The sequence below is a fragment of the Castor canadensis genome, chromosome 2 (assembly GCF_047511655.1).
Source record: "Castor canadensis chromosome 2, mCasCan1.hap1v2, whole genome shotgun sequence".
NCBI classification, from domain to species: Eukaryota; Metazoa; Chordata; class Mammalia; order Rodentia; family Castoridae; genus Castor; species Castor canadensis.
This window is the reverse complement of record NC_133387.1, coordinates 176,420,312-176,445,497: the sequence shown is the minus strand read 5'-3', so window position 1 is coordinate 176,445,497 and position 25,186 is coordinate 176,420,312. Positions and strand designations below refer to the sequence as shown.

Below are 25,186 nucleotides of genomic sequence, written 5' to 3'. Positions count from 1 at the left end.
CTTTCTGATCTCCACCTCCCAAGTAACTTGGATTATATTCTCCCATGCCTGCACTAGATGAATTCTTTCACCTGTTCCTCCTACTCAGCCTTAGAGAGCATGTAAATAGTATCTGCCAGTCTTTGCTAAAACTGAGCTGTTATAGTTTTAAATTCTTTCCACCAGTCTTTTTTTTTCTCTTCTACTTCAAAAGCAGAAGAAAATATAGGGCCTCACTGAAGAAGTTTCCCCACGTCTTTCCATGTATCCATTCATGTAGAAAGTCAATTGGAAAAGAAAGGGAGGTCAAGGCTCAATATTGAATATTGCTTTGGTTCAATAATAGAGACAAAAGTTCTGTCCTAACTTCTTGAGGCCAAGAATTCACATTGGAACCAAATCCTTTTTTGTAGTCAAGCATTCATTTATTCTTTATAAATACATGTTCTCATCTGGGATATCACAAGTCAGGAGTGCTTCCTGTGAGGAGAGGAATAGATGCTTGAAGTTTTAGGTCCCATTCTTCTTCCTTTCTATGTAGAATTATCTATTAGCAAAATCTGAATACTGACTTACATCCATGAGGAAGTAAAAAAAAAATCCAGGAAATCATGTCCATGCAATACAGAAATATATTGATAAATACAAGCCAAAATACTTGATGTTGGCTTTTATGATTCTTTAATAGAAAATGGCTCATCCAAAAAATAGACCAAGGACAATGTGTATTTCACAACTATGCTTCTTTCAAAAATGCACAGCAATAATATCTCAACTTAATTACAATGTATTATTAAACATTAAACAAGAAATGTTTTTTAAAATATTTGTTGATCTATAATTTTTCCAACAGAACCTGGGTGATCAAATCCGTAAAAAGATGAGGGGACTACTGAGTCCTGCTCAGTAGCCACCTTAATGAAGCATCCTTTGCTTTTTATAAACTCCTTTTACACAGAGAGCATTTGGTCAGAAAAAGTATGCCAAGTATTACATGTCAAGTTTACATTAGTACAGGGAAGCATAGTTAAAATTAACTCTTTGTTATGTCTCCTTTAAAATGGGAACAGAGGAGCAGGAGAAGAACAAGGTCAACATAACTTTCTTATTTACAACTGAAGTACATGAAGCCATCTGGGAACCTTGAATACTGTTTTTCTGGATGCCCAGCTTTCTCACAAGGCCAGATACCAACTCACACAGGCAAGGTCTGGTCTGAGACTTTTGCCCCAGTTCCTTGGAGCTTTCTCACAAGGCCAGATGCCAACTCACACAGGTAAGGTCCCACTGATAGCTCTGACAATTAAACATTAAACAAGAAATATTTTAACAAATATTTGTTGATTTATAGTTTTCCCAGCTGTACTTCAGAACTACAATGTACTCTATTCCCAGAGCTGGATGAATCCATAACAATTATCTACATAGACTTGAATGGATGGGGGAAGGACAATGATGGAGGGGCGTGAATTCAACTATGATATATTGTAAGAACTTTTGTAAATGTCACAATGTACTCCCCAGTACAGTAATTAAAAGAGATTTTTTTCTGGGCACACTTAAATTAAGAAATATAATTCTAACTCTTGGGTTCTTAGAAAATGAATAAGTTGCAATCTGACTCTCATATAAATCATAGATCAAACTGAAGAAAAACAACAGGATGTGTATTTTTTTATCAACCGATTTAATTTTAATGTGATTGTATTTCATCCTGACTTAAAATACTCTGTACATGTTCTTATCATCAGTTTCCTGATTATGTATAGTACCACCCCCACTCCATGAGGATGGGTTCCAAAACCCCCAGTGTATGCCTGAAATCACGGATGGTACCAAAACCTATACATGCTTTGTTCTTTCCTTTACTTAGATACATGATAAATTTATAAATTAGACAGAGTAAAAGATCAGCAACAATAACTTATAATAATTTTGAACAATTCTAACATTATACTTTAATAAAATCTGTGTGAATGTGATCTTTCTCTCTTGAAAGTCAAGGTTAATATTTTGGTCTGCAGTTGATTGTAACTAAAACTTTGGAAAGCAAAACTAAGGGTAAAGAATGGCCACTGCATATATACTCTGTAACCTCTAATTTTGGACAAAATTAGTGTTCCCCCAAACCAAGAAAAATCTCAGAGTTAGGGAGATAAAAGGAGAAAAACATAACAATAAGCAAAGAAAGAGAGTAAGAACCAGAGAGAGACACAAAGACAAAAACAGAGACTCTTCTGACCAGATCTGAGAGTGACCAAGTTCCTGAGTCATGCCTAGAGATGTTTCAGGAATATTAAACTTTCCACTCTGCTACTTCCTTTGGCAGATGTGAACAGCAAGGAAATGTGCAGTGGAAACCAGACTTCTGTGTCACACTTCAGTCTGGTTGTTCTGCACCAACCAGAGTTGGGGACACTGCTTCTTCCTACTCTTGTCATCTACTTCCTCACCATCTCTGGTAATGGGCTCATCATCCTCACTGTCTTGGTGGACATCCAGCTCCATCACCCCATGTATTGGTTCCTATGTCACCTCTCCTTCTTGGATATGACCATTTCCTTTGCTATTTTTCCCCAAGATGCTGTCTGGCTTTCTGGTGGATAGTAGGGTTATAACTTTAGGGATTGTGTAATCCAACTTTTTTTTCCATTTTCTGGGCTGCAATGAATGCTTTCTTCATACATTCATGGCTTATGACAGGTTCCTGGCCATTTGTAAGCTTTTACACTATGCTACTATCATGACCCACAGTGTCTGTAATTTCCTGGCCTTGGGCACCTGGCTGGGAGGGACCATCCAGTCATTTTTCCAAACAAGTTTCATATTCCTATTGCCATTCTGTGGCCCAAATCCCTGCCATCCTCCATCTAGCCTGTGTTGACACCACCATCAATGAACTAGTCACCCTTGTGGACATTGGATTCCTGGCCCTCACCTGTTTTATGCTCATTCTCAATTCCTATGGCTACATTGTGGCTGGCATCCTGCGAATCTGGTCATCAGATGGGTGCAGCAATGCTTTCTCCACCTGTGCTGCTCACCTCACTGTTGTTATTGTTTACTATATGCCCTGTACCTTCATTTACCTACTGCCTGGCTCACAGGAACCCCTGGATGGGGTGGTAGCTGTCTTCTACACAGTTATCACTCCTTTGCTTAACCCCATTATCTACACACTCCGCAACAAAGAGAGGAAGGCAGCATTATGGAAGCGGGGGGGCCTCAAGGAAGTGCAGACCAACTGACTTCCTCATCACAGGCAAGCAGTAGACACAGAAATGGAAGACATTGGATAGGATAGCAAATAATTGGAAAGATTTAAGACAGAAAGAGAAAGGATCCATGTAGAGAGGAAAGGACTCTCAGAAAGGAGAGATGGGACCCTGGAAAGTTCCACATTTTAACCTACTCTCAAAGATTGTTTTCCTTATCTTCCCTCACTACCATTAAAGTCAATTGAAGCCACTTATCAAAGATGGCACCTTGAAGGAAAAGTCCACAATCCTGAAATGTTCACATAAAAGCTCTGTTTCTTAGTGAAATCCACCTATGAGTATATTATTTATAATCTCTGTTGATACAAATAACCTTCTGATTTGACCTTCACAAAAACTATGTAACGCTAATGTTATTATTACCATGTAACTGTTGGAAAACTGAAATTCAAGGAAATAAGTGGCTTTCCCAAACTTCATTTCTTCTGCCTTTTACGTTGGAGAAGAAGATAGGAGATGACCTTGGACTTGAACTTGAGGGAGCAATTTCACCTTAATGTGAGGAATACCTTACATGTGCACTGGACCATAAACTGCATAGGTTTAGTCATCTGAGTTTACACAGATCTTCACTTTGGTAAAGTTGAAGTAGGTGTGTCAAGTCAAGGTAAGCTTCCTGCCCCTTGTCCTGCAAATTTAACTGAACTCCCTAATCTTCCATGCATTTTTTGGGAAGTTATTTTTATTTGCAGTACTGGGGTTTGAACTCAGGGCCTTATGCTTTCTAGGCAGGCATTCTACCACTTTAGCCACTCTGTGAACCCTGTTTTGTGTTGGATGTTTTCAAGATAGGGTCTCATGAACTCTTTGCCCAGGCTGGCTTCAAACCACCATCCTCCTGATCTCTGCCTCCTCAGTAGCTAGTATTACAGGCATGAGCCACCAGCGCCTGGCATCTAAAGCAGATCATCCAAGATGATGGGCAGGTACATGTGCTACCACACTCCTGTATTTGTTATGTAGTTTTGGGTGTGAGTGTGGAGCAGGGTGGAGTATAGCATGGTTTCAAGAAGATGATCAAACAGTGACCTGCAGCCCATGCTAGTGGCCTTTCTTGTAAGAATCTTGCCAGAACCTAAGTGGAGTGGAAGGGTGTTCTTCATTCTCTGCACCCCTGCATGCTACATATGCTTTTGCTGATGTTCCAAAAGTAAGTACATTGATAAATACAGCCCAAGGGTCACTATATTCCCCAGACTCAACCACAATTATTTAAAAAAAAAAAAAACTAGGGTAGTGAAAGACTACTGATTGCTCAGTACCAGAAACTTTGTAAGAAATGTGTGGTGTCAGAGAATTCCCTTGCTGTCTGTTGTTAACAACAGAGATGCAAAGTTAAACATCAAAATATGTATAAACAGGCAATTCAATTCCACTCAGCACAAATGCATTCAGTGTAACTCCAAATCAGTGACATTATTGTCTATTCCAGACCACTTTCTAATCTTTAGAGAAGAAAATTCATTTAGATATGAAACATGGTGGAAATATTTGACCAAAATGACTAAGAAACAATTGACATACTCCATTGTATAATATTGTTCAGGAAAAGAAGAGAATAAAGAAAGAGACTTTAGGCCTGGAATTTACAAAGCTAGATTCTGGAAAATATAAGATAATGTGTGCTTTGAGTGTTTTTTAAGACCTAGTTAGAAGAAGAGGGTACTTAGAATTTTTCATGTGATGTGAAAAAATAACCCCCTAGGGATAATCCTGGAAGAATGCTCTAGAGAAACCTAATTAACTATCTTAGGAAGAGCAGCCCGAGACAGTTACCAACTGTCTTTGGCAATACACAAAACTGCAGTGCCAATGGGCACCTCATGTACAAACCGAGGCAGAAGCTGGGTTTAATAAGGCCCTGTGGCACAGAACAGAGCCCAACTGGAAGTCAGATAAACATGAACACCAAATTCTCATCAGACCCAATGACAGACACAATGAGCCAAAAAGTGAAGAGTTATTGAAAAAAACTCTTTTTTTCTTTTTGCAGTCCTAGGGTTAACATGGAGGGCCTCATGCTTAATGGGTCAGGCCACCTGAGCCAATCTTCAACCCCAAGAAACTTCTTCATTTGTTGCTTTATATTTAATGAAGAAATACACATATTCCTCATTATTTTATAAAGAAAACTACCACAAAAAACAAAAAGGAATAAACTTTATTTTATTTTTTGTCCATATTTTTAAAAAGCAATGCAGCTAATATATGAACTTATCTGTGTCTAGAATTTGAACTCTCCATGCTACATATAGCAATATTTTGTTCAAATTCACCTTTTATAAGATACTATGATTTTAGATTTGTTTTGAGGTTATCTAACCATGAGAATGAGAAAAATAGCAGGAGAGAAAAAGTAGTGCTTTGTAGATACTTCAGTACTTAAAAATTTAATAAACTTAACTATTGTTTAAACTTTTAATAGTATGTTTTGACTTTTTGAGTTCCTATTCTAAAATTCATATGTACATGTTAATATATATCCAGATTTCATTAATTTAGTGTTTGTTAGTACCAAACTTTTTAAATAGCTGAGGCTTTAAAATACCCTTAAATACCCAGTAAGGCTTTTTACCATTCTTTTCTATTCATGTTCAGATAATTTTGGGGTATTTTCTCAAATTTATTTAGGTTAATTTCAGGATATTTTGTGAAGTAGTAAACAAAAATATTTCTGGCATCTTCAGTTCACATTACTTTTAGAAATTATCTTAAAAATAGTTACTTTCCACATTATATACAATCTGTTTTTAACATGACATGTCTTCTATTCAAACTTTGTTTTTCTGTCTTTGAACATGATTTCTTAGGGGCTCAAGATTTCCTGAACACACTTCATCAGACTGCCCTGCTTTTAAGTAATATATTGCTTCTTGTCATGACTGGATAACATTCTATCTAAGTTGTCTGCTCAGATCACTTTTATAGTAATTTTTCATTTTTAATACACAGCAAGAACTCTGATTTGTCTTTAGTTCTAAATTACTAGAGGATATTTCTGCTTATCACTCTCCACTTAGTTGCTTATCATTAACTTTCTTTATCTGTAGAATAAAGTTAATCAAGATGATCTCTAAGTTTACCTATATTTTGAGATTCAAAAGTTCTATAACTTTTTCCCTCCTACTACATCAATAAATGGAGGTGGTAAATGCTCCCAAAACTAGGTGTAAGGGACAAAAGTATTCTTGAGAAAGAGATAAGAAAAGAAATATCACAACAAAATTGAAAATTTTTGTCAAGATGGAAAGTCATTAGCCAAATTATTCTCATGCACCATTTTATATGCTGTATGGTATAGGTAATGAAATATAGCAAATGTGGTTTGTTTAAAAATTTATTTCTGTTTATTTAGTGTGTATTTTTACCTTATTTCATTAATTTCAAAGAACTAATTAGTAGAGATTTAAGTGTCCTGATTTCAACTATATACAAACAATAGTCTAATTTAGATGCCAATCTACTTAAAAAGGGTTTTCTATGAGTTATTTTTAGCATTTTGATTGTGGTATGCCTTATTTTTTAACATTTGCAGTACTTGACATTTATTGAACTTATCTGTCATCTATGTTTGCTTAAATTGTGGAAAAGTTTTAACCATGCTTTCCTCAAATATTTGTACCTAACCCACTCTGTTCCTGCAAATTCCTACTGCATGCACTTAAAATTATCCTACACATGATTATGGCTCTGTTCTTCTTTTCCATATTTTTTTCCTACATTCTTTAATTTTGGCAATTTCTAATACTATGTATTCAAGTTCACTAAACTTTTCTTTCACCCTATTTTAACTATGATTACTCTGGCTCAGAATCTTTTCCATTTTAGTTATTAACTTTACGCTTCTTTTTGGTTTTTATGACAGGTGCAGGGCAGTTGTACTTTAGGTCTTATATAACAAGGACTAAGACAATAGCTCTGAGGAGTCCAATGCTCTGGTGTTATGCTGTGTGGCAACCTGGAACTGCCTCTAATTTCAGCAGTGCTAGGATTTATTTCTTTAGTTTTCCTTCTTGCAAGAATAATATCCCTGTACTCTATTTAGTCCAATGGCTGAAAAGAGTTTATTCAGACATTTTGCTTAGTTTCCTACATTTTTATACTAAGCTACATGCTTAACAGTTCTTTTTGTTTCTTCCTTTTTTTATGAAACTGAGGTTTGAACTCAGGGCTTCATGCTTACAAAGCAGGTGCTCTACTGCTTGAGCCACACCTCCAGCCATCGTGCTGTGGCTATTTTGGAAATGGAGTCTCACGCCCGGCTGCTGTTCATTTTTACCAACAGACGCAGAAGGTGCTGACTGATTTTTGAATATTGGTTTCACACTCTAAATGTTTGCTGAGTTATCTTACATGTTATATTATTTGCCTGTGATTTCTTTTGTTTTGATTTTGAAGTTCTTGTCTAGAAAAGAAAAGACAAAATGTGAAATAAATATTTTTATTGTTCTCCTTTTGTTCAGTCTTCATGTAAAAAGAAAAAAATAATCATTCTGCATGAAAAAAACAATCTCACTGAATGTGTTTCATTCAGATACATTGCTGTAAGATACAGTGATAAAGAAATGGAAATAAAACGAACAATTTTCACATTCTCATTAAATAGTAAAAGCAAATGCTATGAGATTAAATTTCACTACTGTCTTCCCTAAAACCTAAATACCAGATATCTTCTTTTGGATTTTCCTGTCATTCATTAAAAAGACATAAGTGTTGACAACTGGATCTACATTGTAGAGGCCTAAGTACTTACAATGTGCCTTTAACCTCCAGGCTTGATAAAGCCCTTGGATCCCAATTTTTCATCTTTCACAGTAAAAACAAGTTACTTCATTTCACATTTATTATTCATTGTGTACATTGTAAGAAAATATAAATGAATTTATATTTAACATTTACTTCTCCTTTATGTCACTCAATAAATGTAAGGAATGTTTAGAATCAAAACATATCCATGTTCTCTTTTCTCTAGCTTATTGCATTGCCTAGTAACATCAGAAAATACAGAGTAGGGAAATTTTAAATGGGCATATTGTTTTTTCACTAACTTAAAGAGACATTCAAGCCAGGTTCTGGTGGCTCATGCCTATAATCCTAGCTATGTGGGAGGCTGAGATCAAAAGGTTTGCAGTTTGAGACCACTCTGTAAATAGTCATGAGACTACATCTCCAAAATAAACAGAGAAAAATGGACTGAGGATATAACTCAAGCAGTACAACACCTGCTTGTGTGCTCCTTCTTTGCCCTGAGTTCATACCCCTACTCCACCAAAAACCAACAACAACAAAATAAGCAAAAGGAATTCATCTAAATTTTCAACATTAAATGGGCAGTTTCTACAACAGTTGAGCTAGCAATTCTTTGTCATGCTTTTTAAACTTCCTTATTATTTTACTGATATAATGACTATTGAAATTTATTTAATACTTTTCTGAATTTATTGGATATTTCTCATTAATTTCTCAATGTGGTGAATTATAATATTTTTGTGATATAAAAATAGACTTAAATGCAAATATGATTCATGTTATCAAATGCATTTTCTTATTTCATGTGCATCTATATTCATAAAGTTATTCACATAAAATTTATTAGTTTGGTGTCTTGATTTGGTTTTGGTGGTACTGGGAATTGAACTCAGGACCTCACACTTGCTGGGAAGGCACTCAACCTCTTGAGCCACTCCACTAGACTACTTTCTTGTTTTGAAATTGATGTCCAGAATATGCTAATTCAATAAGTATGTTTTTTAAAAAAAAGCCTAGTTTCTGAACTAACACATAAAGTTATATCCAAGACAGATCTTAGTAAAACCATTATGTTTTAAATATAAATATAAAATTATCCAACCTTCAACCAAATTATCAAATCCTTCACAAAGGCAAAAGAATTAGACCATGCATCTCACACACACGTGCACACACACACACACACACACACACAAAATCATACCTCTAAATATGATGGCTTACACCTGTAATCCTAGCTACTTAGCATCCCAGACATTATGGAGATCCTACCTCAAAAAAATAAATAATAAAAGTAAAAGGTCTGGGGACATGGCTAAATGATAGAGGGATTTCAGAGCATAAATGGAGGTACTGGTCTATAGTATTGCAAAGAAAGGGGAAGAAGAAAGAAAAGAAGAGGGGAGGAAGGGGAAACAGAAGAAGAAGATGGAGCAGAAGAAAAAGGAGGGAAGAAAAAGAAGGATGAAGGAGAAGGAGGAGGAGGAAGAAGAAAAGGAGGAAAGAAAAAGAGGAAGGTGGTCATCAAAGTGACCAATATACATAGCAAGGCAATAATAATGCAAAAATGAGGAACATTATTCAGTGATAGTATTCAGAAGTCATGTGAAACATTTGACACATAAGAACTTAAGGAATTCTGCATTCATCAGCCCTTACCAAAGAATTTCCTAAATAATGAATATTAACCAACTTGAAAATGACTGGGCAAACCTCAGCAAAAGACAAATAGTGAACATTTTAACTTGCAGAAATATATATCCAAAACTAAACAAATGTGGAAGAGGATTAAAGACTAATGAACAAAGTTATATATTCTAATAAAGTAGAAATCAGGCATAGCAACCAGAACAAGAAGGACCTAACACACTTCTCTTTGACAAGAAATGCAAGTGACAACACACTTCTCTTTGAAAAGAAATCCTTCTTTGAAATTAGTCATTTCTTGAGGATCCAAGATGGCGACTAGAGGGCAAAGTCAGACAGTATGAGGTCCATGGATCAAGAATTTTGCTGAGACACTGGAGCCACACTTGGCAGAAAAAAAACACCAAGAAGAATAAAACTCTGACAACCTGAACCCTCAGCCCAAACAGGGCTTCTCCATGCCAAATTATGCAGAGAAAACAGGAGGGATCCCACACTGCCAGACACTGGCTCTAAACCTGCTTGGTAGACATAGACCAAAAGGTGAGCAAATAAGTGGCATGTGGTACTCCCACAACCACCCTTAGGGTAAACCAGCACAGCTCCCTGGACAGACTGATCCCTGACCCACCAAAAAATAAAACCTGAATAACACATAAGGAACATGCAGCAGAGGGGGCAGGGTGCTCTGAATGCACTGGAGAAGGGAGAGGGACAAGGAGGGTGGGTGATAAGCTGCTGCACCAGAGAAGGGTATAGAGGCAAGGAGCTCATCTCCACAGGAACTTTCAGTAAACAAAGACTGGAAAGGCAGAAGGGCCAACAGTGGGCGGGTAATAAGCTGCTGTCTGAAATAAGGCAGATAGGGGTCCCCAAAGCTCATCTCCTGAGCCAGTGAGCAACATCCAAAGTCAGACAATGTTCTAAAATTTAAAAACACTCACCAAACCAGCATAACACGCTGACAGAAGAGAGCTGGCTAACAGATCTCTGACCTTGCACCAGAGAAAGGGCGTGAGGCAAAGAAGCAAGCCCCCAATACACCAACACAGTGAAAACCTAACTCCAAAGCAAGATAGCTAGGGGGCCACAGAGCTGATCTCCAGAGCCTGAGGATGGGCCACAACTCACTGAGGGAGGAGCTGACTAAGCAGAAGCTGCTGAAAGACAGGGAAAAAGACATGGCAAGACTTCCCAACTACCTGGCCATACTAAGACACAGAGCTTCTGATTAAATACCAAAATCAGGACTGGATGCTGAAAAAGTAACACCAGAATGACTAAGAATGAATTTCCCTAAAAACAAGAATGAGACAAGGATGCACACTGTCTTCACTCCTATTCAACACAGTACTGGAATTCCGACCAGAGTAATTAGGCAAGAAGAAGGAATAAAAGGAATACAAATAGGTAAAGAAACTGTCAAAATATCCCTATTACTAGATGATATAATCCTATACCTTAAAGACCCAAAAACCTCTACCCCAAAACTCCTATACACCATCAACAGGCACAGCAAGGTGGCAGGATATAAAATCAACAAACAAAAATCATTAACTTTTCTATACACTAATAATGAACAAAGTGACAAAGAATGTATGAAAAACATTCTATTTACAATAGACTCAAAAAAAAAATCAAATACCTAGGAGTAAAATTAACAAAAGATGTGAGTGACCTCTACGAGAAGAACTACAAAATCCTGAAGAAAGAGATTGAGGAAGGTGGAGAGACCTCCCATGCTCAATGATTGATAGAATCAAATAGCAAAAATGGCTATACTACCAAAAGTAATCTACATGTTTAATGCAATTCCCATCAAAATCACAATGACATTCATCACAGAGATCAAAAAATCTACCCCAAAATTCATTTGGAAACACAAGAGACTGTGAATAGCCAAGGCAATACTCAGCATAAACAACAATGCTGGAGGTAGCACAATACTCGACTTCAAACTATATTACAAAGCAATAGCAATAAAAACAGGATGATACTGGCACAAAAACAGACATGAAGACCAGTGGAACAGAATAGAGGACCTGGATATGCATCCACACAATTATGCCCACTTTATTATTGACAAAGGTGCTAAAAGTATACGATGGAGAAAGACAGTCACTAAACAAATGTTGTTGGGAATAGTGGTCGCCATCTGCAAAAAACTGAAACTAGATCCATGAAATAATATCAACTCAAAACGGGTCAAGGACCTTAATATCAGACCCCAAACTGCTAAAGTTGGTACAGGAAAGAGTAGGAAACACTTTGGAAGTAATGGGTATAAGCAAAGACTTCCTCAATAGAACCCAGCAGCCCAGCAACTAAGAGAAAGGATGGAATAATGGGACTACATGAAATTTAAAAGCTTCTACTCAACAAAAGAAATGGTCTCTAAACTGAATAGACGACCCACAGAGATGGAGAAAATATTTGCCAGCAACACATCAAACAAAGGACTGATAACTAGAATATACAGGGAACTCAAAACACTAAACTCTCCCAAAATTAATGAAACAATAAAGAAATGGGCAACTGAACTAAACAGAACTTTCTCAAAAGAAGAAATTCAAATGGCTAAAAAACACATGAAAAAATGCTCACCATCTGTAGCCATAAAGGAAATTCAAATCAAAACTACACTAAGATTCCACCTCACCCCTGTTAAAATAGCCATCATTAGAACACCACAACCAACAGGTGTTGGTGAGGATATGGGGAAAAAGGAACCCTCATACACTGCTGGTAGGAATGCAAACTAATACAACCACTCAGGAAAAAAATTTAGAGGTTTCTTAAAAATCTAAACATTGATCTACCATATGATCCAGCAATACCATTCCTGGGGATATACCCAAAAGACTGTGACACAGGTTATTCCAGAGGCACATGCACACCCATGTTTATTACAGCACTATTCACAATAGCTAAGTTATGGAAACAGCCAAGGTGCCCCACTCCTGATAAATGGGTTAAGAAAATGTGGTATTTATAAACAATGGAATTCTAATCAGCCATGAAGAAGAATGAAATCTTATCATTTGCAAGTAAATGGATGAAACTGGAGAACATCATCCTGAGTGAGGTTAGCCAGGCTCAGAAGACAAATAATCAAATGTTTTCCCTCATATGGGGACTTTAGATCAAGGGTAAATGCAGCAAGATGATTGGACTGTGGTAACATGATAAGGCAAGAGGACACAAGGGAGGTATGATGGTAGGTATGAAATCCAAAAAACATGATAGTATTTGATGTCATCAATGCAATGGAACTAATGCAGAAACTTTAAAGCAACTGATGCCAATAGGACAAGGGGATCAGGAACTAGAGAAAAGCTCAGTCTGAGAAGAATAAACTTAGAATGTAACACATATGACATGGAAGCAGTGCTAGGAATCTCCCTGCATAGTTACCCTTATCTCAACTATCAAACCACTTTGTCATTATAATTATTGTTTATACTCTCTCTTCAACAAAATTAGAGAAAGGGCAGAACAGTTTCTGTCTGGAAGTGAGGATGAAGGGAGTAGAGGGTGGGAGCAGAGGGGTAAGGGAGGGTGCTGGGGGTAGACGGAAGAAATGACCCAAACATTGTATGTACATATGAGTAAAAGAGAAAAAAAAAGTCTGAAATTTCATTGTTCCTGAACCTGGAATTATTTTTTATGTGTCTGTTTGTCCACCACTATTTCCTGTTGATTTCTTTGGTCCTCTCTTTTTATAATCTTTCTTATTTCTTCATTTTCTTTTTTTATTTTTCTTTGTGTTGTTAGCTTAAGTTAGTTAATACTACCTTACACAGACCAGGGACAGAAACAGCAACAAGTGGAGTGATGGGAAGACAAAAAATGGATGGAAACTATTCTCCCCACCCCCAAAATAAATTAATACAGGATTCAGAGGGAAATGAAGAAAATGGATACCCAATTCTAGACTCCAACAAAACAAACATGAACTATGCCAAGGAACCCAATAAAGCCCACAAGAACAATCTGAAAGAAGAAATCCTGCAAGTATCACTGAGAATTTCATGGAGATATTACTAGATGCGGTCAACCAAAACATAAGGAGGCACTCAAGAATTTCCAAGACAACAAAAATAAAGAATATGAGAAAACACAAAAACAAATAAATGAACTCATAGGAGCCCTAAATGAACTGGATGAAACTGGAGAACATCATTCTGAGTGAGGTTAGCCTGGCCCAAAAGACCAAAAATTGTATGTTCTCCCTCATATGTGGACATTAGATCAAGGGCAAACACAACAAGGGGATTGGACTTTGAGCACATGACAAAAGCAAGAGCACACAAGGGAGGAGTGAGGATAGGTAAGACACCTAAAAAATTAGCTAGCATTTGTTGCCCTTAACACAGAGAAACTAAAACAGTTAACCTTAAAAGCAACTGAGCCCAATAGGAAAAGGGGATCAGGAACTAGAGAAAAGATTAGATCAAAAAGAATCAACCTAGAAGGTAACACACACGCAAAGAAAATTAAAGTGAGTCAACTCCCTGTATAGCTATCCTTATCTCAACCAGCAAAAACACTTGTTCCTTCCTATTATTGGTTATACTCTCTCTTCAACAAAATTAGAGATAAGGGCAATATAGATTCTGCTGGGTATTGAGGGGGTAGAGAGGAGAGGGAGGGGGTGGAGTGGGTGGTAAGAGAGGGGGTGGGGGCAGGGGGAGAATTGACCCAAGCCTTGTATGCACATATGAATAATAAAACAATAAAAAAAGAAAGAAAATTGAAAAAGATAACACCATAAATAGAGAGATAAATGAATTAAGGACGAAAATTGACAATATTAAAGAGGAAGTGACCTATGATATGGAACACCATAGAAAAAAGAATAAAACAGAAATAAAAAACACAATGGAAGGCTACTTCAGCAAACTAGAACAAGCAGAAGACAGAATGTCAGAACTTGAAGATGAAATGGAAATTTTAGGAAAAACTGAAGACCAATTAGTCCTGCAACTCAAGACCTATGAAAAGAATATGCAAGAACTCACTGACTCCACCAAAAGACCAAACCTGAGAATCATGGGAACTGAAGGAGAAGAGGCACAAGCAAAAGGAATTCATAACATAGTCAACAAAATAATAACACAAAATTTCCCGAATCTAGAGAAAACTATGAGTATTCAGGTACAGGAAGACTCCAGGACACCAAACAGACTTGACCAAAATAGAACTAGACCATGATATATAATCATTAAAACAACAAGCACAGAGAATAGAGAAAGAATATTGAAGACTATAAGACAGAAAAAAAACTAACACACAAAGGTAAACCTATCAAAATCACAGCAGATTTCTCAACAAAACAATAAAAACAAGAAGAGCATGGAGTGAGGAATTTGGGGCACTAAATGAGAATAACTTCAACCCTAGGATACTCTACACAGCAAAACTATCATTCAAAATAGATGGAGCAATAAAAGTCTTCCATGATAAGCAGAAACTAAAACAATATATGACCACCAAGCCACAACTATGAAAGATTCATCAAGGAATTCTGCACACTGATAATGAAAGCAAACAAAACCATGAAAGGGCAGGGAATACCAATCCACAGGAGAAGAAAAGTCAAGAAAGTAAAGAGTAACTGATTCAGCTGCACACAATAAAACCCTTTAACAATAAAAACAACTAAATGATAGGCATCACCACATACCTACCAATACTAACATAGAATGTTAATGGACTAAACTCCCCCATCAAAAGACACCAATTGGCAAATTGGATTAAAAAGGAAGCTCCAACAATCTGTTGCTTACAGGAGACCCATATCATTGACAGAAACAAGCACTGGCTGAGAGTGAAAGGCTGGAAGATTTACCAAACCAATGGTCCCTGAAAACAGGCAGAGATAGCAATATTTATCTCAGACAAAGTAGACTTCAAACCTACATTGATCAAACGAGATAAAGAAGGACATTCCATACTAATAAAAGGGGAAATACACCAAAAGGAAATAACAATTATCAACCTATATGCACCCAATGTCAATGCACCCAATTTCATCAAACATACTCTGAAGGACCTAAAAACATATATAAACTCCAACACAGTGGTAGTGGGAAACCTTAAATACCCCCCTATCACCAACAGATAGGTCATCCAAACAAAAAAATCATTAAAGAAATCCTAGAACTATATCACACCATACATCAAGTGGACCTAGCTGATGTCTACAGAATATTTCATCCAACTTCTGCACAATATACATTCTTCTCAGCAGCCCATGGAACCTTCTCCAAAACTGATCATATCTCAGGGCACAAAGCAAGCCTCAGCAAATATAAGAAAATAAAAATAATACCATGCATTCTATCTGATAACAATGCATCAAAACTAGAACTCAACAACAAAAACAACAGTAAAAAAACATGTAAACAATTGGAAGCTGTACAACACATTGCTCAATGATCAGTGGATCATTGACAAAATAAAAGAGGAAATTAAAAGGTTCTTGGAAGTTAATGAAAATGAAAACATGACCTACCAAAACCTATGGGACACAGAAAAGGCAGTCATAAGAAGAAAGTTTATAGCCATGAGTGTCTATATTAAAAGGTCAGAAAGATCTCAAATCAATGACCTAATGCTGTACCTCAAACTCCTAGAAAAACAAGAACAAGCAACTCCCAAAAAAAGTAGAAGGAGAGAAATAATAAAAATAAGGGCAAAAATCAGCAAATAGGAAAAAAAAAAGTATACAATGAATCAATGAAACGAAAAGTTCGTTCTTTAAAACAATAAATAAGATTGACAGACCCCAGGAAAACCTGACTAAAATGAAGAGAGAAAAAACCCAAATCAGTAAAATCAGAAATGCAAAAGGGGCGATAACAACAGACAACATGGAAAATCAGGAAATCATCAGAGACTACCTTGAGAACCTATAGTGTAATAAATTTGAAAATCTTGAAGAAATGGCCAGATTTCTAGATACTTATGACCATCCAAAATTGAACCAAGAGGATATTAATCACCTAAATAGACCTATAGCACAAAATAAAATTGAAGCAGCAATAGAGTCTCCCAAAAAAGAAATGTCCAGGACCTGATGGATTCTCTGCTGAATTCTATCAAACCTTTAAAGAAGAACTAATTGCAACCCTCCTTAAACTGTTCTATAAAATAGAAAGGGAAGGAACACTGCCTAACTCATTTTATAAAGCCAGTATTACACTCAACACAAAACCAAACAAAGACATCTCCAAAAAGGAAAACTACAGGCCAATCTCATTAATGAACATCAATGCAAAATCATCAATTAAATAATGATAAACCAAATCTAACAACACATCAGAAAGATCATTCACCACGACCAAGTTGGCTTCACCCCAGGGATACACAGGTGGTTCAATATACACAAATCTATAAATGTAATACAGCACATTAATTGAAGCAAAGACCAAAAACACTTGATCATCTCAATTGATACAGAAAAGGCTGTCAATGAGATCCAACACCACTTCATGATAAAAGCTCTAAGAAAAGTAGGAATAGAAGGAAAATGCCTCAACACTGTAAAGGTTATGTATGCCAAACCTACAGCCAACATCATACTTAATGGTGAAAAAATGAAACCATTTACCCTAAAATCAGGAACAAGACAAGGGTGCCCGCTATCACCACTCCTATTCAACATAGTACTGGAATTCCTAGCCAGAGCAATTAAGTAAGAAAAAGAAACAAATGGAATACAAATAAGTAAAGAAACTGTCAAAATATCCCTATTTGCAGATGATAGGATCCTATATCCTAAAGACCCAGAGAACTCTACCCCAAAACACCTAGACACCAAAAACAGCTACAGCAAGGTGGCAGGATACAAAATCAGCTTATGAAAATTAGTAGCTTTTCTATACACTAATAACAAACAAACTGAGAAAGAATATGTGGAAATAATTTCATTTTCAATAGCCTCAAAAAAAATCAAATACGTAGGAGTAAACTTAACAAAGAATGAGAATGACCTCAACAAGGAGAACTACACACCCAGAAAGAAAGAGATCGAGGAAGACTACAGAAGGTGGAGAGATCTCTCGTGCTCGTGGATTGGTAGAATCAACATAGTAAAAATGGCTATACTTCCAAAAGCAAACTACATGTTTAATGCAATTCCCATCAAAATCCCAATCACATTCATCACAGAGATTGAAAACTCTACCCTAAAGTTCACTTGGAAACACACGCGACCGTGAATAGCCAAGGCAATACTCAGCAAAAAACAGCCATGCTGGAGGTATCACAACACCCGACTTCAAACTACATTACAAAGCAATAACAATAAAAACAGGATGATACTGGCACAAAAACAGACATGAAGACCAGTGGAACAGAATAGAGCCCCTGATATGAAGCCACACAGCTATGCCCACCTTATTTTTGACAAAGGTGCCAAAAATATAAAATGGAGAAAGACAGCCTCTTCAACAAATGTTGCTGGGAAAAGTTATGGAAACAGTGAAGATGTCCCACTACTCACAAATGGATTAAGAAAATATGGTATTTATACACAATGGAGTTTTAGTCAGCCTTGAAGAAGAATGAAATATTATTCTCATGTAAATGGATGGAACTGGAGAACATCTTTCTGAGCGAGGTTAGCCAGGCTCAGAAGACCAAAAATCGTGTGTTCTCCCTCATATGTGGACTTTAAGTCTAGGGCAAAGGTAGTAATGTCATTGGACTTGGGTCACACACTAAGGGGAGAGCACATACAAGAGGAATGGGGATAGGTAGGAAACCCAAAACATGAAGATGTTTGATGTCCCCACTGCAGAGGAGCTAATACAGAAACCTTATAGCAACAGAGGTCAATATAGGGAGGGGATCAGGAAGTAGTGAAAAGGTCAGGTAAAGATGAATCAACTTGGGTTGTAACACATTTGTACATGAAAGCAAAGCTAGGGATCTCTCTGTATAGCTATCCTTATCTCAACTAACAAAAATTCTTTGTCTTTCTTATTATTGCTTATGTTTTCTCCTCAACAAAATTAGTGATAGGGCAAAACTGGTTCTGCCTCGAAGTGAGAGAGGGGGGGAGTGGGTAGGGGACAAGGGAAAGAAATGGCCCAAACAATGTATGCATATGTGAATAAATGAATAAAAGATTTTAAAAAAGTAGAAATCAAACACCTAAACAGTGAAAGGAGAGAAATAGAAGCAGGAAAACTGAATAAGCTCATTGTTGTACAGGTACTAGATGGACAGGAAGGGATACTGAAATTAAGGGATCAACCTGGCAACAGAAAACAAAATGACATAAAGAGAAGCAAATGAAATTAAAACAGTACAAATAAAGAAAATCACACAGCATTATCACTCATAAATGTCAATTTAAAATTACTAAATTGGACTGTGAGTGTAGCTCAGTGGTGGAGTCCTTGCCTAGCATACACAAGTCCCTGGGTTCAATTGCCAGTACAGCAAAAATAGTTACTAAATAAAAATTTGCAAATAGGATGCAGTACCACTTTAAGAAAATAATACATGACCATATAGAATGTATTACAGGAATACAAAATTGAATTCACATTAGCTAATTACTAATTTCGTATGTCATGCTAGGAGATTTAAGTAAAAAGTAATATAGTTATCTTCCCTGATAACTTATTTTTAACCTATTTTTAGTATATAATAGTTGTTCATTGTGACATTTCCATATATTCATATCATATACCTTGGTTTAGTTCATCCCCTCCATTGTTCTTCCTTTTCCCTCTCCCTTTCTTAAAATGACTTCAACAGATTTCAATGTTCCATAATCATACATGTGTAGAAAAATACATCAACAATATTGACCTTCCTTTACCCTTCCCCTTCTCCTAGTACTCTCTCCTTAACGTGTCCTGTTTTACATTCTTGCCCTTCATTGTTTAAGTCTCTGTTCATTGTTTGGGTGGGTTTTGACTTGGTATTTTACCAAGTCAATATACTGTACTTTATCAACCCAATCCTGTCTGTTTTTCTTCCTTTGCCTTTTCCCCCCACCCTGTATTGTTTTACAGTTTTCAGAGCATTTTGATGTCTTGTTCTTACACAGATGCAATGTATTTCAGTACTATTCACTATCATTCTCTTCTTCTTTCCTTCCTCCCCTAGTCTCCTGTAACAGTCCCACTTTTGGACATGTTCTGTATATACATATATATGATAATGCTTATATTTGCATTTTGATCTATCTTCCACACGAAGAGAAAACATACAACTTTCATCTTTCTGAACCTGACTTAATTCACTTAACATGATGTTCTCCAGTTCCATTCATTTACCCGCAAACAACATTTCATTCTTCTTTTTGGCTAAATTATATGATATATCACATTTTCTTAATCCATTCATCATTTGCAGGGCAACTGTACTCTTTCCATAGTTTGACTATTGTGAATAATATAGCAATAAACACGGAATAAAAGTTCCCTTTTCATGTCTTATATTGTCTTCCTTGATTCATTTATCTCTGTTTTTTATCTTCCTTGATTTCATTCAGATGCTTGTTTATATTCTCTTTGAGTTTGTTTAGTTGTTTATGTGCTTTCTGAAGCTGTTAATACACATTCTCTTGGATTTCATTAACTTGTTTTGCATGTCCTCTTTAAACTCCTTAATCATTCTTCTTATTATTCTTTTGAGCTCAGGAACTGAGTTTTCACCCCCCTGCTAGTCATCAGATTCTCTGTTGTGTGTTCATGTGTTGGGTTGTTTTTGACCTTTTAAGGAGTCCTATTCCCCTTCCTTTTCCTATTTCCCATGCTTCTGTTTTAAGATTTGATCAGTTCATTTATTGGGGATTTTAGTCACCTGAAGACTTTCTCTTCACTTAAGTTCTGCATTCTAGTAGTATTGGTTATTGTCTTGTGCACTGAACTGGAGGTATAATTTAGCTATAACAAATTTGTGAATTCAATATCAAACCATATATTTACATAAAATAATAGAATCTTTGGCAGTATTATCTATAAACGAAAGAGTGCTGGAAAAATAAATGTTGTTTGTGTAGAGATTAATATTTGGGTAGTGAAAATAATGAAGAGAGAGAAGACAAAGAAGGAGTATGGGGATAGAAGAAGATGTGTGAGGTGTGGGACCTGCAGTTAACGAGACTCTACTGTGTGTAGAGGTGCAGTTCCGTTGTTGTGGAAGAGGATGCTATTGTTAGGGAGTGCAGAAGGATAGAATGGATGGGTGTCATATAAGGTGGTAGAATAAGCCACTTAGTGAGTGGTTTATAAGGAAGAGCTAGGGAAAGTGGGGAAAATGGACTAGAAAGAAAGAAAAGGAAAAGTAAAAAGAAAGGGTAAGAATTGAAAAACTAAGGAGAAAAACATGAAATAAAAGAGGGAAAGACAAACTTTAAGAAAAAGGAAAAAGTAAGTCCAAATTTCTCTGTTTTGGAGAACAGTGGATTTCTTCTGTGCTCAGTCAGTACACTGTATGCTCCCCTCCAATTTTTGATCCTCAGGCTTTTGTTTGTGGTGCCCCTCCCCCACTGGGCAGGTTTGGGGGACTCCACTGAGGATGTTTAGGCAAAGGCTCCTCTGTGGGGGGCAGGAGGAGTCAGATTCAGCTTGCTTAGCTAGGAGGCTTGTCAGAGGTGGCTGAGCCTGGCTGAGCAGGGAGTCTGGGAATTTTAGCCTAGACTGTTTGCCCAAATGCTCTTCTCTGGGGGTTCAGTCAGATTCAGCTACTTGCAAAGCCTCTCAGAGGTGATGGAATGAGTTGTTATTCTCATGGGCTAAGCTCAAGCTTGGCTAGCCTGCTCCCTCACTGTTTTTCCTTTGAATAAGTCTCAAAGTGCAACACAGCTCCACCACCAGGCAGTGCAGGAGATTTCACTAAATATTTTAAGTCAAAAGATTTCTTGGGGGGAGACAGTCAGATTTCTGCAAATTAAGCTTGTCTGTGTCTTAGTCCTCAGGACTGAAAGCAGCGAGCTCACCTGAATGGTTTGCAGGCTCCTCTCTGGTATTGGAGGGATCCCCAGGTAGATGATTGGCTATTGTTCCATTCTCCAGTCTGGGACTTTCCAGGCTCCTGCAAGGCACAGGGCCTTGTGTGTTGATTTTTAGCATTTTGGATGCTCCTTGTGGACCAGAGGCTACTCTAGTCCAGGCACAAGAATAAAGTGAAAAAAACAGAATATCCTATAATGAAACTTAGGTGGTGGCAGTGCCACAGGTTCCTGGTGTGTGTCACCTGCAGGCCTGGGCAGGTTTGTGCTTTAAAATGCTTATTTAGAGGTTGCTCATTATAGATATGATTTGCCTATAAATTGGCACCCTGTTATTTAACAAACTAACCAAACCAACTACCCATGCTGTCACAAACAAGATTATCTTTCAAGTTTGTGGGGGCTGTCAGAAATCCATCTTACTCTCTAGTCCTCACTGATGACTTGTAAAGTCTTTGACAAGATTCAATACCCATTCATGCTAAAAGTCACTAAAGAAAATAAGACCTGAGGGGAACTTGACCTACTTGCCTTAAAAGACATGATAAAGTCTGTATACACTAAACAATGTGGTACTGATACATGAATATTAGACATGTGGAACAGAATAAAAGCTCAAGAAATAGCTAAAAATGTTTAAGAAAATTTAGTGTATGGTTGATCTGGCATCTTAGCCACTGTGATAACAAGAGACTTAGTAAATGCTCCTGAGAAAGTGGGTAGCCATTTTGAGAAAAAGATAAAACTAGATTTATACCTTTTTCACTATACATAGAAATAAACTGCAAATGAATTAAGTATCTAAACGAAAAATACAAATGTATGCATGTATAAAAAGAAAACATGAACGAGTTATTCTTTTGCCATGGTATAAGTGAACAGTTTTGAACTATGACTAAAAACTCATAAGCAATTTAAGAAAATGTGTGAATGTGTAAGTAAACATATTTAGACAATGAGAGCCAAGTTGCTTGCTATTGAAGACAGAAGCTATCAATGAGGAAAGCAGAGTGGTATTGGGATGGAAACTGGAAGTGCCAGCATAAATGCACAGCCTTACTCTGTGTACTGATAAATATGGAAGTATGCAGACACATGTACGCAAATGGGTTAATATTCACACACATATTTCCCATTTGTTCAGAGGGCTTATGATACTTACCCTCTCTGGAATAAGGATACTCCAGTAGCAATGATGGCACGTAGAATTTAGACCTTGCCTTCTAATAGCATTCACCAATGAAACAGCTCTTAAGTGAAGTCATTGAGACTAGGTTTGGGGCAATTAAAATATAAGAAGAACTTGGAAGATAAAAAAAGAATTTGTGCCAGGAAGCAAAAAAGTATGGGAAAGACAGGCGATATGAAGAGGATACAAGTGACAAACCAAAAGAACTCCAAATGTCCAAAGCTTAGAAAATTTGAGTAATAAAACAACTACCATACTGAATTATAACTCCTTGAATAACACAGATCACAGAGCTCAACTGACATAAATAAATAACTTAATAATAAATATGTGGGTAAGAATAGACTCTTCTTCTTTATAGAAGAATTTGATTTAATAATGTGAAAAGATTGAGGGAATTTACACCAATGGATTCTCAAATCTGGGTGTGAAATTTTGAGGAGATTTAGAATTTAATGTCCCAAAGGCATTGAACATAGCTATTAATAAGATAAGCTGACACCATGTATGATATGGACCCCTAAAAAAGGATACATTGCTTCTGTGTTAACAGTGCCCAAAATGCCTAATATCAATCTATTCTGCATAAAATCTATTCAACAGTTGTTAATATTAATGGATGTTGGGTCAATGTATATGGGAATTCCTTCATTTTTTTTTAACTTTCAATAAGTTTACCATTTCACAATAAAAAAATTCTTAAGATAGAAAAATTCAAATATTTTCTTATCCTGAGCAAAGAACAGTTTTTCATTTACTTAAATCATGTTTGTGTCACTTGACAGGCTTTCCCTTTTTTTTGTCCTTGTCTTTTAAGAACTTTTTAATGTATAATTTATATGCAATAAAATTCCCGTTTAAGCAAATTCTGCAATGCATGTCTGTAATCCTAGCTACTCAGGAGGCAGAAATCAGAAAGACTATGGTCAAAGCCAGCCAGAGGAAAATAGTTTACAAGACCCTATCTTGAAAATATCCAACACAAAACATGACTGGTGGAGTGGTCAGGTGGTAGAATTTCTGCCTAACAAGTGTGAGGTCCTTAGTTAAACCCCAGTATCACCCAAACAAAAGAGAAATAAAGTATAAATTCAATGATTTTTAGTAAATTAGCAAAGTTGTCTATTACAACATTCTAATTTTAGAACACTTCTATTACTTCAGAAATATGATTTTATTCCCATTTATACTAATTTCCTATTCTCATCTCTAGTTTCAGACATTCAATAATCTATGCTTCTCTTTATACATTTATATTTTTAGAACATTTTATAAAAATGAAGTTATGCAATATAGGATTGTTTTGTTTCTGGCTGCTTTCATTTAACATGTTTCTGAGACCCAACCATTTTATAAAATGTTTTAGTATTTTGTTCCTTCCTATTGCTGAATGGCATTCCATTTTATGATACTCATTGTGTTTTTCCATTCACTAGTTGATGAACACCAAGCCTAATTAATTCTAGGCTTTGGCTATTATGAATAATTCAACAATAAATACTCACATACAAGTGTTTGTATGGACATATGTTTTAATTTCTCCTGTTTAGATTCCCAGGAGTGCAAGTGATAAGTCATATATAGTAAATTCATTTTTGACTTTTTATGAAAACTGCTGAGCTATTTTCAAAAGCTGATTCTCCATTTTACATTTCTATTAGCAATGTATGGGGGCTTCAGCTTCTCCACATTCAATGTACTTATTGTTCTTTTTTTTAATTTTATCATCCACATAGATCAATAAAACAGCCAAAGAATAAATGCTTAGGTACTTACAAATAATGATCAAAATTGCTATTCATTTTCAGTAATTAATAAATTGGTATGAGGGGAAATATTTATGAAACGCTTCCAGAAGAATAAAAGTTCAAACTTAATCCTACAGAACAGACTTGGCAAAGTAAATATCGAAAATATTCTATTCGTGTTCAAAAATGAAATATTGTGATTCACTCAGAGACAGATTATGGCAAATAAAGGAGAAGATGAGGTAAATAGCACTCCTGGATAAGAAGAGTTTCTTTAGGGGACTGAGAAAAGCTTACGTGTATTTTTGAATACGTCAAAAAGATGCACTTAATGATACAGGCCACCTTGTTGAGCATCCACACAGCCGAGGGCAGGCAGCAGGCCTTCTCCACGTGCACTACCCATCTCACAGTGATCCTCCTGTACTATGTGCCACCTGTCTGTCTCTACCTGCAGCCTAGCTCCAGCGGGCCAGGAGCCGGCGCCCCTGCTATCTTCTACACCATAGTCACTCCCATGCTCAACCCTTTCATTTACACTCTGCAGAACAAAGAGATGAAGAGAGCTCTGAGAAGGCTGCTGTGCAGAGGCTCTAGAGAGTCATCAGTCCCTAACTGA

General features: G+C 36.6%; 1 pseudogene; it reads left to right on the top strand.

The window, feature by feature from the left end:
* Positions 1–1,239: 1,239 nt before the first annotated feature.
* LOC109677242 (olfactory receptor 10G6-like) lies at positions 1,240–25,186 on the top strand (annotated as a pseudogene).